General features: G+C 41.1%; 1 protein-coding gene and 1 non-coding gene across 9 annotated transcripts in view; both read right to left on the bottom strand.

The window, feature by feature from the left end:
• ZMYM4 (zinc finger MYM-type containing 4) overlaps nucleotides 1-19029 on the bottom strand; it is a 159175-nt gene that overhangs the window by 102334 nt on the left and 37812 nt on the right. The gene's annotated exons all lie outside the window — the stretch shown is intronic.
• Nucleotides 10890-11041, bottom strand: LOC126945069 (small nucleolar RNA SNORA62/SNORA6 family). The gene has a single exon (XR_007722285.1). It is a non-coding gene; the product is annotated as a small nucleolar RNA SNORA62/SNORA6 family (small nucleolar RNA).

Raw genomic sequence — 19029 nt, 5'->3', positions numbered from 1 at the left:
CGTGAACCCAGGAGGCAGAGTTTGCAGTGGGCCAAGATCGCGCCACTGCACTCCAGCCTGGGCGACAGAGCAAGACTCCGCCTCAAAAAACAAAAAAGAAAGAAAAATGTCACTCTGTAAGCCAAAGAATGAAAGCATCCACTTACACTGAGAGGAATCCTATTGTTTAACAACACTTTTTTAACAATACTATCGCAAGGTCCGATGCTATTATTCCTTCTCATTTTATAAAATATTTCTCATGATTCTCTATCCCCCTAGAGCTACTGCTCATTTTTCTCTTCCCCTTGACGGCAAAACTCTTCAAAAGAGTTGTCTAGCCGGGTGCGGTGGCTCACGCCGGTAATCCCAGCACTTTGGGAGGCCAAGGCATGTGGATCACCTGAGGTCAGGAGTTCAAGACCAGCCTGGCCAATATGGTGAACCTCCGTCTCTACTAAAGATACAAAAAAATTAGCCAGGCGTGGTGGCACACACCTGTAATCCCAACTACTTGAGAGGCTGAGGCAGGAGAATCGCTTGAACCCGGGAGGCGGAGGTTACAGTGAGCCAAGATTGCGCCATTGCACTCCAGCCTGGGCAACAGGGCAAGACTCCGTCTCAAAAAAAAAAAAAAAGTTGTCTATACATGCTGCCTATGACACCTGTCTCTTGAACCCACTTCAGTAAGGCTTTTGCCTGTATTATTTCTACTGAAACTTTTCTTGTCAAGGTCATAAGGGACCTCCACACTGCTAAACCCAATGATCTATTCTGACTCCTAAAGGAAAAAAGAGAACTAGAATATGACAACCACTTAAGGTGAAAAAATCTGGATCACAATCACTACTTCACATCAACATTAATCCCAAATAAGTTAAAAATAAATTGAAAAAAACAAAAGCCCTAGAAGATAGAAAAGTATTTTAATCAGAAAAATAAATCTTCATGAAAAAGATTTCAAAGTTTGACTATATTTTTTAAAAACTGTTTGGAAAAGCTTAAAGGTAATCTAAGTGAAAAAGTTGTAGTAGTAGTATAACAATGGTTAATATTCTATGAATAAAGCAATCTTGGACTCAATTAAACAGTACTATCCCAATAGAAAGTGATCAAAGAACATAAGCACTAAACATTCAATCTTACCCAAAATCAAAATTGAGATACCATTTTCTCTCAGACTGGTAAAGGTACAAAATGAAGAGAGACATAGAAATGTCCCTGTTTTTAAAAAACCCAATAGTATATCTTGGACAATTATCTTCACACAGAGATCTACTTCATTCTTTCCGGTGGCTGCACAGTCTCATATTATACTGATGAACATTTAAGGTTACCTCCTGCCTTATTTTTTGCAAATATAATATTGCAGTTGTCATCTGTATACATACACTATGGCTTAGGTATGTGAGTATATCTGTAGGATCAATTCCTAGAAGTGGGATCACTAGGTTAAAAAAGCACAAGTATTTAATTCCTCCCAAAGAAGCTTCATGAGTAGCTGGGATTACAGGAACACACCACCATGCCCAGTTTATGACTCTTTTTTTCCAAGTACTTTACATGACTTAATCCAATTTAATCTCCCCAAAATCTCATAAGGCATAAGGTAGGTACTGTTAACACCTCTATTTTATAGGTGAAGAAATGGAGGTACTGAGAGGTTAAGGGGAAGGACACACACACACACACACACACACACACACACACACACACACACACACAGCTCTGAAAGTCTCCCAAGAAAAATGTCCAAACTTCTGTGGATATATAAGACTCTCCAAAATCCAGTCCTAACTTCCTCTATAGCTTTATCTTTTCCTGCCTTCATGTTCCCATTACATCCTCATGCTGTAAGCAAATGCTCCAGCTATTATAAATGACCTATAGCTATTCACCTAACCTTTCAGGCAGTTTCAAGCATCTGGACCATCGTGCACAGTGCTTAAGCTTTTCCAGTCTTTTTTTTTTTTTTTTTTTTTTTTTTTTTGAGACGGAGTCTCGCTTTGTGGTCCAGGCTGGAGTGCAGTGGCCGGATCTCAGCTCACTGCAAGCTCCGCCTCCCGGGTTTACGCCATTCTCCTGCCTCAGCCTCCCGAGTAGCTGGGACTACAGGCACCCGCCACCTCGCCCGGCTAGTTTTTTGTATTTTTTAGTAGAGACGGGGTTTCACCGTGTTAGCCAGGATGGTCTCGATCTCCTGACCTCGTGATCCGCCCGTCTCGGCCTCCCAAAGTGCTGGGATTACAGGCTTGAGCCACCGCGCCCGGCAGCTTTTCCAGTCTTAATTCAATAGTAAACATATACTCAGCTTCTGAGACGGAGCTAAAGCTGTAACTCCTCTATTGGTACCATAATCTCACACACAACCCACATACACCCAACTTTCCGAACAAAGTAGAATTCACAGCTCTTTCCTAGTGCTACTATGACCAATGCGACTATGTAACAACTATAATAACTTTACTCCTAAGTTGGGAATGCTATAAGGAATCAAGTACCCATACAGGTTTCTAAAGCTGTATGAGGACATATCCCATTCTTTTTGTAGACCAACCTGCTGACAGATAACAGTGGTTATACAAACCTTGAGTTTTAATCCAACTTTGGAGACTAAACACAAAATCAATAAAAAGGAACACTTTATATAAAGAGCTTTAGAATAATATTAAAAATTAAAAACAAAAAACAATCTAGTTAGTTTCTTTCAATAGAACCTAAATGAAATTAAGATTCTATAAAGGATTAGAAATCCTACACTTCTCAAAGCCAGAGCAGGCAAAACTGCACCCTGAAGAAAAAAACAAAAGATTATTTTTCTCCTATAACAGTCTCACAACACAGAACATTTCAGTGACCAGATATGTGGGACTTTTTCATCACACACCAAATATCTAGTAGACACCAACTGTGTGTCCTATAATTCACTTCAATTCTGACACTATCTATCTAGAATTAAGAGTCAGATCCCACAGGCTGAAGGCTCAGTCCAACAAGACTGCCTCCCACTTCAGATACCAATCACAAGCCCCAGGTTGTGACTTGACCTTGTAACTGGCCAGCTATATAACTTGTGGTGCCCACAACCCCCACCTCAGGTTCAACTAATTTGCTAAAGCAGCTCGTGGAACTCAGGGGAACACATTTACTGGTTTATCATAAAGGATACAGGTGAACAACCTGATGAAAGAGATGCATAGGATGATATATGCTGAGGAGAGTCATGGAGCTCCCACGTCTTCTCTGGGCATGTCACTTTCCCAGCTCCTCTACGTGGTTCAGCAATCCAGAAGTTATCTGAACCTTGCCTTTGTGATTTTTTTTTTTTTTTTTTTTGAGACGGAGTCTCGCTCTGTCGCCCAGGCTGGAGTGCAGTGGCCGGATCTCAGCTCACTGCAAGCTCCGCCTCCCGGATTTACGCCATTCTCCTGCCTCAGCCTCCTGAGTGGCTGGGACTACAGGCGCCCACCATCTCGCCCGGCTCGTTTTTTTTTTTTTTTGTATTTTTTAGTAGAGACGGGGTTTCACCGCGTTAGCCAGGATGGTCTTGATCTCCTGATCTCGTGATCTGCCCGCCTCGGCCTCCCAAAGTGCTGGGATTACAGGCTTGAGCCACTGCCCGGCCTGCCTTTGGGATTTTTATGGAGGCTTCATTATGTAGCCATGATTGAGTAAATCATTGGCACTGCTGCTCAACTCGATGTTTAGCCCTCTAGTCATGTCTTGGTCTTTTTGGTGACCAGCCCCATGCTGAAGCTATGGAAGTGCCTGGCCCTAAGCCCAAGTCCAGTAGTACACAAGACATATTTATCACTCCAGAGATTCCAACAGTTTTAGGAGCTGTGTGCCAGGAACCTGGGGCAGAGACCATATACACAGTATCACACCAGCCTAAAGAGATTTTTATTTGTTCTGTATTGTAGTAGTCTAGCACCTATAACACTGCCTAAAATATAACAAAAACTCAATCTCTGCTGAATAATAGAATCACTTATATTAGTTAACAAGTAGTTTGAAACTTGTTTACTTAAAAAATCTTAACCATAGTGTACTTTAAATTTTCCAAAACTCCCAAGGAGTCCACTGAAGTTTCAAATCATTTGCATACTTTCAACAGACCACTCCAAATCAAATGTCCAATCCTATTCCTATTCCTTCAACCCCCACAATGAGTAAAGTTAGTCTTTCCCTGTTGCTACTCTGATTTAGATGTCCCTTAGTTTTTCAAATGAATTAATCCTGATGACTTTTACAATCATTTTTCTCAAGTTTCTCAATGTGAGAAATTTGTTACGGAAACATTTTTGAGACGGGTCTTGCTTTGTTGCCCAGGCTGGAATGCAGTAACGTGATCACAGCTCACTGCAGTCTCAAACTCCTGAGCTCAAGGGATCCTCCCACCTCAACTCCTGAGTAACTGGAACTAGGTGTGCACAACCACGCCCAGCTAATTTTTAAAAATGTTCTGTAGAGACTGGGTATTGCTATACTGCCCAAGCTGGTCTGGAACTCCTGGCCTCAGGGGATCTTCCCACCTCAGCCTCCCAAAGCGCTGGGAAGGCAAGCATGAGCCACCACACCCAGCGATATTATATTTTTTATACAGGCAGCTACCATGCAGAAATATAAAAACGACTATGCAAGCTGAAACCATGCAAAGCAATCTTAAAGATCAAAGTGAAAAATTAAAATTGCTCCATCATCTTTTATTGTCAAAACACTTGAAACGTTAAAAACTCTGCCAGTTTGGCCAGGCACGGTGGCTCATGCCTGTAATTCCAGCACTTTGGGAGGCCAAGGCGGGCTGATCACCTGAGGTCCAGAGTTCGAGACCAGCCTGACCAACACGGAGAAACCCTGTCTCTACTAAAAATACAAAATTAGCTGGCCATGGTGACGCATGTCTATAATCCCAGCTACTCAGGAGGCAGGAGAATCACTTACTTGAACCCAGGAGGCGGAGGTTGTGGTGAGCCAAAATCATGCCACTGTACTCTAGCCTGGGCAACAAGAGAAAACTCCGTCAAAAAAAAAAAAAAAAAAACTCTGTCAGTTTAAACGTGTAGGGAAATGAAATGTATTGTATAACTAATATTTGCTTACTATGTTATAATTTAAAATGTGAAAATCAAAGCGTTTTATTTATTTGTAAAAAATCTACCAGGAGTATGGCTGGGCACGGTGGTACACACCTGCAATCCCAGCACTTTGGTATGCCAAGGCAGGCGGATGACTTGAGGTCAGGAGTTCAAGACCGGCCAGGCCAACATGGTACAAACCCATCTCTACTAAAAATACAAAAATTAGACAAGTGGCGCGTGCCTGTAATCCCAGCTACTTGGGAGGCTGAGGCAGAAGAATCACTTGAACCTGGGAGACGGAGGCTGCAGTGAGCCGAGATTATGCCACTGCACTCCAGCCTGGGTGACAGAGAGAGACTTCCCCTCAAATTAAAAACAAAAAAAAACCCTACTAGGAGTGGACAGTGCCTGCCTTTATCTTTTCCTCATGTAACTTGTGATACAGAATAAGAAATTTCTTTTTCCTTTTTTTTTTTTTTTTTTTTTTTTTTTTTTTTGAGGCGGAGTCTGGCTCTATCGTCCAGGCTGGAGTGCAGTGGCCGGATCTCAGCTCACTGCAAGCTCCGCCTCCCGGGTTCACGCCATTCCCCTGCCTCAGCCTCCTGAGTAGCTGGGACTACAGGCGCCCGCCACCGCGCCCGGCTAATTTTTTGTATTTTTAGTAGAAATGGGGTTTCACCGTGGTCTCGATCTCCTGACCTTGTGATCCGCCCGCCTCGGCCTCCCAAAGTGCTGGGATTACAGGCGTGAGCCACCGCGCCCGGCGGGTCTGTTCTTAATACAATTTATTTAAATTACATGATAAAACTATTTATTTATTTATTTGAGACAGTTTCCTTCTTGTTGCCTAGGCTGGAATGCAATGGCACAATCTCAGCTCACTGCAGCCTCCACCTCCTGGGTTAAAGTGATTCTCCTGGCTCAGCCTCCCAAGTAGTTAGGATTACAGGTGACACCATCACACCTGGCTAATTTTTTGTGTTTTTAGCAGAGACGGGGGTTTCACCATGTTGGCCACGCTGGTCTTGAACTCCTGACCTCAGGCGATCCACCCGCCTCGGCCTCCCAAAGTGCTGGGATTACAGGCACGAGCCACTATGCCTGGCTAAAGCAATTTTTTTTTTTTTTTTTTTGAGATGAAGTCTCGCTCTTGTCCCCCAGGCTGGAGTGCAATAGCCCGATCTCGGCTCACTGCAACCTCCACCTCCTGGGTTCAAGCGATTCTCCTGCCTCAGCCTCCCAAGTAGCTGGGATTACAGGCGCCTGCCATCACACACAGCTAATTTTTGTATTTTCAGTACAGACAGGGTTTCACCATGTTGGCCAGGCTGGTCTCAAACTCCTGACCTCAGGTGATCCACCCACCTCAGCCTCCCAAAGTGCTGGGATTACAGGCATGAGCCACCGATTGAATTTTTTCAATACAGTTCATACTGTAACTACATGCAGGCCTAGCTCTTGTCCTATATTCACTTACCTGTCACCGTTTTTGAACCTTCTAATGACATCTAATTTTTCAGTTCCTGTGTTATCACTTTTGATTCCTTTTCTGAACTGTCATCTTTTTTTGCAAATTCTCTCCTTTTCAGTATCCATTTTTATAAAATGTCACACAAGTTTATAATTGAAAGACAAGGATGCAACACAACTACACACTTTGTTGTCTGTGTATGAACTAAATAATAGACGGAGTGATGTGATTAGTCACTGTTTGTGACAGACATCTGTTAATTACAGAGTGATTTGTTAAGAGCTAGCACTTAAGTTTATAGTTTATGCAACTGCTCACAGTTAATATACCACGGTAAATGAAATATGAACTGCGTTGTTAGAAAACTGGCATTTAAACCTTGCCAACTGAAATCCAAGCATATCCAAAATAAAAGGACTAACTTACTATTACACATTTGCTACCAAATATATAATAGGTCTTGAGAAAGACCACTAATTTCAATACTATAATATTCTAGTCACTGTTCTGCTACTAACAAGCAAAGCTTAAGGGAGAAACTTAACTCCTCCGGGGCTCAATTTCTTCAACCCATATAATGAATATATAATAAAGTTGGGCTACATAATCTCTCCAAACGTTCAAATTTAATGCTCACAATTCATTCTCAAGCTAGGCATAAACTAAAAACTCAAATTAATATTATATAATGGACACTGAACACTTGTTAAGAAAACTATAAAAAGTAGGTCTAATTCTCTCTCCATAAAGTGTTTCTTTTTAATTAAATGACTTTTTTTTTTTTTTTTTTTTTGAGACCGAGTCTCGCTCTGTCGCCCAGGCTGCAGTGCAGTGGCCGGATCTCAGCTCACTGCAAGCTCCGCCTCCCGGGTTTACGCCATTCTCCTGCCTCAGCCTCCCCAGTAGCTGGGACTACAGGCGCCCGCCACCTCGCCCGGCTAGTTTTTTGTATTTTTTAGTAGAGACGGGGTTTCACCGTGTTAGCCAGGATGGTCTCGATCTCCTGACCTCGTGATCCGCCCGTCTCGGCCTCCCAAAGTTCTGGGATTACAGGCTTGAGCCACTGCGCCCGGCCTTAAATGACTTTTTAAAAATAATAATTTTTTTTTCAGACAGGGACTCACTCTGTCACCCAGGCCAGAGTGCAGCGGCATGATCTTTGCCCACTGCAGCCTTGATCTCCTGGGCACCAGCAATCCTTCCGTCTCAGCCTCCTGAGTAGCTGGGACTACAGGTACATCCAGTGAATTTTTTTTCTTTGTTTTTTGTAGAGATAGGGTCTCACTGTTGCCAATTCTGGTCCCAAACCCCCGGGCTAAAGCGATCCTCCCAACTCAGCCTCCCAAAGTGCTAGGGTTACAGGGGTGAGCCTGACTTTTTAAGATATTAACAATTCTTCCTTTAAAATAGAAGCAAATACATCTTTTCTTAGCATTTTTATTCTTTCAAAATTTATGTAAAGTTACTTAAACAAAATGATTAGTTCCCAGAAATTACACGGACATAAACTAAAAACAGGCTTGGTTTCTCCATCAAAAAAAGACTGGCTACCTGTCAACTTGCTGTAGGTATACTTACTGTCTGTAATACACATTTTATGTGCTGGTAGTACTTTTCTTTTTAGAACTTTTTTTAATGTTATATAAAATAAAAACCAAAGTTCTAAGTAGAACCAATGGAGGTAAGTTGCATTTTACAACTCATAATTGTATAAAATAAAGCAACTGAATTACTTTCAAGTTCAGAAAAAAACTTAACAAGCCAGCCACTAAAAATATTCTATTGAAGTTTTACAAAACACATCATTTGAGTGTTAAATTTACATTATATATTTTAATGAAAAACTTCTGTTTGAGTAGTTATAATAACCTGATAAACATAAAATAGTCAAAATTTATCACTGAATATAAAGAATGGAGCCCATTACTGAGAAAATCGCAAAAAAAAAAAAAAGTCATCACCTTAAAATTACCTTTTTTTTTTTTTTTTGAGATGGAGTCTTGCTCTTGTCACCCATGGAGTGCAATGGCGCGATCTCGGCTCACTGCAACCCCCGCCTTCTGGGTTAAAGCAATTCTCCTGCCTCAGCCTCCCAAGCAGCTGGGATTACAGATGCACATCACCACACCCAGCTAATTTTTGTATTTTTAATAGAGACAGGGTTTCACCATGTTGGCCAGGCTGGTCTCAAACTCCTGACCTCAGGTGATCCGCCCGTCTCAGCCTCCCAAAGGACTGGGATTACAGACATGAGCCAGTGCGCCCAGCCAAAATTATTTTTTTAATGATTTCTTTTCACAAAAGTTAAGGATAGAAATCAAATTACCCAGGCAAAAAAAAAAAAAAAAAAAAAAATCATTTTTGAATAATTGGATAACGTCTCTTTTTCAATCTGCAAGTGTAGAATACTACATTTACCCTTAAAAGTAAACTGGGGCCAGGTGCAGTGGCTCGCACCTGTAATCCCAGCACTTTGGGAGGCTGAGGCATGAGAATCATTTGAGCCCAGGAGATGGAGGCTGCAGTGAGCTGAGATTGTGCTACTACACTCTAGCTTGGGCTACAGCGTGAGACTCTGTAGTCTCACTACAAAAAAAAAAAAAAAAAGAAAGAAAGAAAAAAGAAAAAGTGACAGACAAAAGTTTACCTTTAAAATACTTAAGACAGGCTGGGCGCAGTGGCTCACGCCTATAATCCCAACATTTTGGGAGGCCGAAGCAGACAGATCTCTTGAGGTCAGGAGTTTGAGACCTGCCTGGCCAACATGGTGAAACCCTGTATCTAACAACAACAAACATGTTAGCCGGGGCCAGGTATGGTGGCTCACATCTGCAATCCCAGCACTCTGGGAGGCTGAGGCGGGTGGATCACTTGAGGTCAGGAGTTCCAGACCAGTATGGGCAACATGGTGATACCCTGTCTCTACTAAAAACACAAAAATTAGCCAGCTGTGGTGGCACGCGCCTGCAGTCCCAGCTACTCTGGAGGCTGAGACAGGAGAATTGCTTGAACTCAGGAGGCAGAGGTTACAGTGAGCTAAGATCGTGCCACTGCACTCCAGCCTGGGTGACAGAGCAAGACTCCATCTCCAAAAAACAGTAATAATAAAATATAATTAGCCAGGTATGGTGGCACACACCTGTAATCCCAGCTACTCGGAAAGCTGAGGCACAAGAATCACTTGAACCCGGGAGGCAGAGGTTGCAGTCAGCCAAGATTGCGCCACTGCACTCCAGCCTGGGCAACAGAGTGAGACTCTGTCTCAAAAAAGGAAGGAAGGGAGGGAGGGGAAAGAAAGAAGGGAAAGAAGGGAAAGAAGAGAAAGAAGAGAAAGAAGGGAAGAAAAAGAAAAGAAAGAAAAAATATTTAAGATAGACATTTGCTGCCATATAATTTAAACAATTAAAAAAGTACTTTAAAATCCCACTGCAGGGAAATGGTTAATTTATTAAGATAGATTATACATGAAATTCTACACAGACTTTAAAAAAAATAAGGTAGAGGGTACTGGAGATGGATGGTGTTAATAGTAGTACAACAATGTGAATATACTTAATGCCACTAAATTATACATCTAAAAATGGTTACATGGAAGATTTTATGCTATGTATATTTTATCACAATAAAGGTATAAAAAGGTATAATATTTATGGCATCAGAGTTCCAGAAGCAGGGGAGAAAGACTGCAGAGCAGAAAAAATATCTGAAGAAATAACGGCTGAAAACTTCCCAAATTTGACGAAAGACAGATAGATATCTGCAGATTAAAGAAGCTAAGCAAACGTCAAACAGGAAAATCCAAAGATATATACACCAAGACACTCATAATCAAACTGCTAAAACCTAAACAACAACAAACAACAATCTTTTTTTTTTTTTTTTGAGACAGAGTCTTGCTCTGTTGCCCAGGCTGGAGTGCAGTGTCCAGATCTCAGCTCACTGCAAGCTCCGCCTCCCGGGTTCACGCCATTCTCCTGCCTCAGCCTCCTGAGTAGCTGGGACTACAGGCGTCTGCCACCACGCCCAGCTAGTTTTTTGTATTTTTTAGTAGAGACAGGGTTTCACCGTGTTAGCCAGAATGGTCTCGATCTCCTGACCTTGTGATCTGCCCGTCTCGGCCTCCCAAAGTGCTGGGATTACAGGCTTGAGCCACCGCGCCTGGCCAACAACAATCTTTAAACAGAGACAAACAACACAAAAAAAGAAAAAAAAGGAATTTTAGCATACATTCATTTAAAAAATGAAATACATATGTATGCAAGATAAATTTATGTATAATTGTAAATGCAGTGAGTAGTAAAATTACAAGAGATTTTTATCTTTTCTGTATACCTTTTTATTTTTATTTATTTATTTTCACTTGTATCAAAAATTACTATCAAACTCCACTCACTGGATCAGAGCCCCTTGTGATGTTAGTGAAAAACTTGCCCCTCACATAGCACACTACCTACACTTGTAAGCTTATACCTTTTTAAATCTTTGAAATCATTTACAACAACGTTGCCTTTATAATAAAAGTAAGACATTCGGCCGGGCGCGGTGGCTCAAGCCTGTAATCCCAGAACTTTGGGAGGCCAAGACGGGCGGATCACAAGGTCAGCAGATCGAGACCATCCTGGCTAACCCGGTGAAACCCCGTCTCTACTAAAAAATACAAAAAACTAGCCCAGCGAGGTGGCGGGCGACTGTAATCCCAGCTACTGGGGAGGCTGAGGCAGGAGAATGGCGTAAACCCGGGAGGCAGAGCTTGCAGTGAGCTGAGATCCGGCCACTGCACTCCAGCCTGGGCGACAAAGCGAGACTCCGTCTCAAAAATAATAAAAATAAAAATAAAAATAATAATAATAAAAGTAAGACATTCAAAGATAACCACAAAATGGTCGGATGCGGTGGCTCACGCCTGTAATCCCAACACTTTGGGAAGCTGAGGCAGGCAGATCACTTGAAGTCAGGAATTCGAGACCAGCCTGGCCAACATGGTGAAACACCGTCTCTACTAAAAAAAAAAAAATACAAACATTAGCTGGGCGTGATGGTGGGCACCTTAATCTCAGCTACTCGGGAGGCCTGAGGCAGGAGAATCGCTTGAACCTGGGAGGTGGAGGTTGCAGTGAGCCAAGATCACACTATTGCACTCTAGAGCCTGGGCAACAAGAGTGAAACTGTCTCAAAAAAAAAAAAAAAAAAAAACCCACAAAATACTTGTTTCTTTAAGAAGATGTCCCTTAAATATAGTTCTCTTATAGAATTATTTGAAAAATAAATAAATCAGAATATTCTAGAGTTTTTTTGTGTTTTTTTTTTTAAAGACAGAGTCTCTGTCAGCCAGGCTGGATTTGGACTACAGTGGTGCGATCATAGCTCACTGTAGCCTCAAGCTCCTGGGCTCAAGCAATCACTGTAAAGTATTTTTAAATCTCAAATATAAAGTGTAATTATAATGGCAGACAACTGCCTTCCCCAACCCATCCCTAAAAATTTACTAACAAAACAATTACAAGGCTTTTAAAGAGATAGATGAAACAGGATAACCTACAGTTTCTTATGTATAATCTCCCCTTTCTGAATATATAATCATCACACACACATAAATGATCAGTACAAAGCCAAATATTAGACCAAATTGTTCTTTTTTTTTTTTTTTTTTTTTTTTTTTTTTTTTTTTTTTTTTTTTTGAGACAGAGTCTTGCTCTGTCGCCCAGGCTGGAGTGCAGTGGCGCGATCTCCACTCACTGCAAACTCAGCCTCCCAGGTTCATGCCATTCTCCTGCCTCAGCCTTCTGAGTAGCTAGGACTACAGGCACCCGCCACCATGCCTGGCTAATTTTTTGTATTTTTAGTAGAGATGGGGTTTCACCGTGTTAGCCAGGATGGTCTCGATATTCTGACCTCGTGATCCACCCGCCTCGGCCTCCCAAAGTGCTGGGATTACAGGCGTGAGCCACCGCACCTGGCCTAGACCAAATTATTCTAAATTCTTTATTGCTCAATTACCTAAAACAATTTTATCCTTTCCTTACAAGTCTAAGGAACAAATCTAAGGCAATGCCCAGCACAATTTAAAGGACAAATATGTGTTTGTTGAATACATAATGCAAAAATAAAGCTATTCTTAAAATTTAAGAAAAACATTTCTGTCTATATCAAAGATATAAGCTAAATTTACAAAAATGCATTCAAAGAAGAAAGTTTATTTAAATAACTCATTTTCATAAAGATCCCCAAACTTGTACCATGTATAACCAAAATTATAAAATTAATATTATAAAATGTCAACAATTAAGTCATCTTATTTCATTTCTCAGATTCAATGAGGTTGGCATCCATATTTAGTCAGGAAGTCATCTGTACTATAGAACCTCTCTCAAACCCAACCATTTCTCCCCAGATTCACATACCATTCTAATATGTCTTCCATTTTCTGTCACTCACACCACTTTTCCTCTTTCAAACAAGGCTGTCTACTCTAATCTTTTAACTTGCTATGTCAATTATTTGGTATTATTGTTTTGCATGAATCTTCCAAAAGCAAAAAATTTCCTTTTATCATCCACTTTCTTTGTTTTGTTTTCTGAGACAGAGTCTCACTCTGTCACCCAGGCTGGAGTGCACTGGTGTGATCTCAGCTCACTGCAGCCTCCACCCCCCAGGCTCAAGCAAACCTCCCACCTCAGCCTCCTGAGTTGCTGGGACTACAGGCATGTGCCACCATGCCCAGCTAATTTTTGTATTTTTGGTAGAGACAGGGTTTCACCATGTTGCCCAGGATGGTCTCGAACTACTAAGCTCAAGTGATTCATCCTTCTTGGTCTTCCAAAGAGCTGGGATTATAGGTGTAAACCACCACACCCAGTCTTATCATCCACTCTTAACTACGAAAACTCATTTTGGTTCTAGTACTTCAAGTAGAACACTAAAATAGACTAGTTCAGGCGACTAGGGTTCTAGACCAGCTCAATTACCAAATTACGAGAGATTGGGCCTAAAAGTCTGAAATTTCTCAATGAATGAACTCCCATTTCTCAAGCACCTAGCATGTGATATGTCTGTCTATATGTTTGTATATACCATCATATTTCATTTGTGTGGGACACAGTAGGTACTCTATACATATTATTAAGTGAATAAACTGTCTTAAAATTAAGTACTATGGTCAGGTGCAGTGGCTCATGCCTAATAATCCCAGCACTTTGGGAAGAGGCAGGTGGATCACTTGAGGTCAGGAATACAAGATCAGCCTGGCCAACATGGCGAAACCCCATTTCTACTAAAAATACAAAAATTAGCCAGGTGTGGTGACACATGCTGTAGTCCCAGCTACTCAGGAGGCTGAGGCAGGATAATTGCTTGAACCCAGGAGGTGGAGGTTGCAGTGAGCCGAGATTGAGCCACTGCAGTCCAGCCTGGGTGATATCGAGATTCCATCTCAAAACAATAAAAAGTTAGCCAGGTGTGGTGGCAGGTGCCTGTAATCCCAGCTACTTGGGAGGCTGAGGCAGGTGAATCGCTTGAACCCAGGAGGCGGAGGTTGCAGTGAGCTAAGATCATGCCATTGCACTCTAGCTTGGGGGACAGGAGCAAGACTTCATCTCAAAAAAATAATAATAAAAAAAAAATTTTTTAGTTTTTTAAAAACAATTATTTAAAGTACTACATGCGTTTGCAGATACACAGAAAAACATCATTTACCTTCTAAGTAAATTCTGTTTGTCCAAGGGTACCCATGTGATGTCAGAGCCAGACACTGTACCAAGCAAGGTACAGGGGTTTTTGCAGTGCATTCATACCCTGAAAGCTTTCTAAACTGTGTAGCACTAAAACCTAAACCTACCAAGTTTTCACTACCAATCCAGTGTTTTCTCCCCTTACTCTAATGTGGACTTTTATGTTCAAATTCAGTTAGTCTCTCTATCATTCCTACTAAATGATACTACTAAGAATTCAAAACATGAAAGTAAGTTTAAAGATAATTTAGTATTAACAGAGATCTCTCATTTCAGAGATGAGGAAAAAGAAATCACTCAAGGACATTCAGAGAGTTAACATGCCCAGTTCAGTCAGTTAGCCAACAGTTATTTATTGCATATTTGCCTGCTACAAATCAGGTACAAACTGTGCTAGTCTACATTAAAACTATGTTAAAACAGATCCGAAAATGAAGCATTTCTGTACTTTTCACAGTTTATCAGAAAATACAGATATTACACAAACAATTACACAGTTAGATGAATGGTATCATGGGGAAGAAGAAAATGCTATTGAATTTATTTAGCAGTGACTTAACCTAGTCTATAAATTTAAAAGGCATCCATTAGACTAGAAGGATGAAAAACCATGTGCTATAGGAAAAGGTAAGAAAGTTTTAGTGGAGGAGGTCCACAACAGAAGAAATGGAGTATAGGTGTGAAAGAAACAAGACATAAAACTAGATATATAATCAGGACCACATATGCCCAACCTTGAATGATTTTGAACTTTATCATATGGTTAGCAGAAAGCCACTGAAAAATTTTAAGTAGAGCCATAATGTGATTAAAGAATTTAAAAGATCGCTCTGGAACATCTTATTGTGTTAAAAACTAAGTAAAGACCAAAAAACTAATGGATATTTTTAAAAATAAAATGAAACAAAACAAAAAGAAGGTAGGTTAGAGGGGCTCCCACTGCCTGAATATGGGATAATTTGAGTATCAAAATGAATACTGGTAACAATGGATCATGACACACTGATTAAAGAATTCATGAGAGCTTACTGATACTTAAAAAATAAACAAGCATTCATAGAAGGAAAATATAAGACAAGGGCCTAAAATATGGTGGGGAAAAAGGAAGGAAGAGAGATAAGTGAAATATACTATTCTACAGGTTCTATAAATGATGTAATTTTTAAAGATAATAACTTAAAAGATGCATGCTGTAATCTTTACAATAACCTCTAAATACAACGGAATACATCTAAATACTCAGAACAGTAAAAAAAAAAAAAAAAAAAAAAAAAAAATGCAATCTACCTACAATAACGCAAGAATAAAGAACAAATGGCATCAATAAGACACAAATAAGAAGACAAAAGACTTAAATCCAACTATGTAATTACTACATTAAGTCTAAAAAGAATAAACACAACAATTACAAACTGTTGGACTAGAGAAAAAGGCAAAACCAACATAGAGACACAGACTGAAAGTCAGAGGGTGGGGAGGGTAACACATATCAATCCAAACACTAAGCATAAAAAAACCCTGATATTACATATAACCACATTAATCTCAGATATAGTAGGCCTAAAGAGAAAGTATACACCCAGCACAGTGGCTCACACCTGTAATCCCAACACTTTGGGAGGCAAAGGAAGGACGATCACTTGAGGCCAGGAGTTAGAGACCAGCCTGGGCAACAAAGCAAGAAAGACCCCATCTCTACAAAAAATAAGAAAACTCAGCCAGGCACAGTGGTGTGTACCTGTAGTTCCAGCTACTTGGGAGGCTGAGATGGGAGGACTGCTTGAGCCCAGGAGTTCAAGGCTGCAGTAAGTTATGATTACGCCACCCACTCCAGCCTGGGTGACAGAGCAAGACACTGTCTCCAAAAAAAAAAAATAGAAAACATGACAAGAATAGAGTCATTCGGCCAAGCATGGTGGCCCAAGTCTGTAATCCCAACACTTTGGGAGGCTGAGAGATCACTTGAGGAAAAATATTAAAAAAAAAAAAAAAAAAAAAAAAAGAAAGAAAAAAGAATAGTCACTAAATATGATCATCAACAAGACATAACTCTACATGTGAAGCAACAATACAACTTCAAAATATATGAAGCAAAAAACAGAACTAAAGGGATAAGTAAAATCTCCAACTGTGACTGCAGATTTATAGTTCTGTCAGTTGTTAGAACAAGACAAAAAACCAAGTAAGACACAGACGATTTTAACAGTCCTACCAAGAAACTTGACGCAAGTGATATTTATAGAAACACTACACCTAATAACTGTGGTGTGCACTTTTTAAAGTTTACTTGTGGGCGGTGCGCATCTGCTCACACCTGTAATCCCAGCACTTTGGGAGGCCAAGGCGGGCGGATCACGAGGTCAGGAGATCGAGACCATCCTGACCAATATGGTGAAACCCCATCTCTACTAAAAATACAAAAACTAGCCGGTCGTAGTAGCGCATTCCTGTAATACCAGCTACTCGGGAGGCTGAGGCAGGAGAATCGCTTGAACCAGGGAATCGAAAGTTGCAGTGAGCCGAGATTGCGTCACAGCACTCCAGTCTGCTGACAGAGCAAGCCTCTGTCTCAAAAAATAATAATACAATAAATAAAGTTTACTTTTGGGGGCACCAAGATACACTATATGCTGGACCATAAAAAAGAAGCATCGATAAAAATCAAATAATTGAGGCTGGGAGTGGTTGTTCACACCTGTAATCCTATCACTTTGAAAGGCCAAGGTGAGAAGATTGCTTGAGGCCAGAAGCTGGAGACCAGCCTGGGCAACACTGCGAAACCCTGTATCTTTAAAAAAAAAAAAAAAAAAAAAAAATTAGCCAGGCATGGTGGCACATGTTATAGTCAGAGCTACTCTTAGGAGGCTGAGGTGGGAGGATGGTTTAAGCACAGGAGGCAGAGGTTGCACTAAGCTACGATCGAGTCATTGCACCCCTGCCTGGACAACAGAGCCAGAACCCGTCTCAAAGAAAAAAAAAAAAAGGAAACAAAAATCAAATAACTGAAATAACAGAAAACATATTCTCTGACCTCAGTGGTATTAAATTTGAAATCACTAAAAAACAAGATAATTACAGTATCAAAAATTAGAAATTAAGCACACTTCTAAAGAAACTGTATGGCCGGGCACGGTGGCTCATGCCTGTAATCCCAGCACTTAAGGAGACCGAGGCAGGCAGATCACTAGGTCAGGAGTTCGAGACCAGCCTGGTCAACATAACGAAACCCCATCTCTACTAAAAATACAAAAAATTAGCCCGGTGTGGTGGTGTGCACCTGTAATCCCAGCTACTCAGGTAGCTGAAGCAGGAGAATCACATGAACCCGGGAGGCAGAGGTTGCAGTGAGCCAAGATCACGCCATTGCACTCCAGCCCAGGCGACAGTGCAAGACTCCGTTTCAAAAAAAAAAAGGAAACAAAAAAAAAAAAAAAAAGAAACTGTATGGTAACGTAAGCAGAAAAATAAATCAGAGAAAACTCAGTAAATATTTTGAACTGAATGATAATAAAAACACAACTTACTAAGAGTTTGGGGATGCACTTAAAACAGGGCTTAGAAATGTCTCTAGCGGCCGGGCGCGGTGGCTCACGCCTGTAATCCCAGCACTTTGGAAGGCCGAGGCGGGCGGATCACAAGGTCAGGAGATCGAGACCATGGTGAAACCCCGTCTCTACTAAAAATAGAAAAAAATTAGCCGGGCGCAGTGGCGGGCGCCTGTAGTCCCAGCTACTCGGGAGGCTGAGGCCGGAGAATGGCGTGAACCCGGGAGGCGGAGCTTGCAGTGCGCCGAGATTGCGCCACTGCACTCCAGCCTGGGTGACAGAGCGAGACTCCGTCTCAAAAAAAAAAAAGAAATGTCTCTAGCTTTAAACCATAAGCTATCGATATAACTTAAAGAAGGATGCCAAATCAAGAAGCTGGGAAAAGAAAACAAAGTAAACCCAAAATAAGTGGAAAGAAGGAAATAATAAAGATAAAAGCAAAAATCAGTCAAATAATGATAAAAGCAAAAACAAATTAAATAGAAAATTAAGAACAGCATAAAAATAAGTGAAACCAAAAATGAGTTCTATCAAAAGATCAATATAGGCTGGGCGCCATGGCTCAGGCATGTATCACTTGAGGTCAGGAGTTTGAGACCAGCCTGGCCAACATGGCAAAGCCCTGTCTCTACTAAAAATACAAACATTTGCTCAGTGTGATGGTGTGTGCCTATAGTCCCAGCTACTTGGGAGGGTGAGGCAGGAAAATTGCTTGAACCAAGAAGGCGGAGGTTGCAGTGAGCTGAGGTTGTGCCACTGTACTCCAGCCTGGGTGACTCCATCTCAAAAAAAAAAAAAAAAAAAAAAAAAAAAAACACCTACAAATTGCCAATACCAGGAATGAAAGAGGGAACACCACTACAAACCTACAGACATTACAAGGAAAATAAAGAAATACTACAAGCAATTTTTTTTTTTTTTTTTTTTTTTTGAAACAAGGTATCCCTCTGTCACCAGGTGGGAGTGTAGTGGCACCATGACAGCTCACTGCAGCCTCAACCTCCCAAGTTCAACTGATCCTCCCACCTCAGCCTCCAGAGTAGCTGGCACTACAGGCAACCACCACTACACCTAATTTTTGGATTTTTTGCAAAGACAAGGGTTTTTTTTTTTTTTTGCCAGGTTTCCCAGGCTGGACTCGAACTCCTAGACTCAAGTGATCCTCCCACCTCAACCTCTGGTGGAGCTAGGAATATAGATAGGTGTGGTCACTATGTCCTGGCTTT

Source organism: Macaca thibetana, chromosome 1 (genome assembly GCF_024542745.1).
Source record: "Macaca thibetana thibetana isolate TM-01 chromosome 1, ASM2454274v1, whole genome shotgun sequence".
Classification (NCBI taxonomy): Eukaryota; Metazoa; Chordata; class Mammalia; order Primates; family Cercopithecidae; genus Macaca; species Macaca thibetana.
This window is presented reverse-complemented; position numbering and strand designations above follow the sequence as displayed.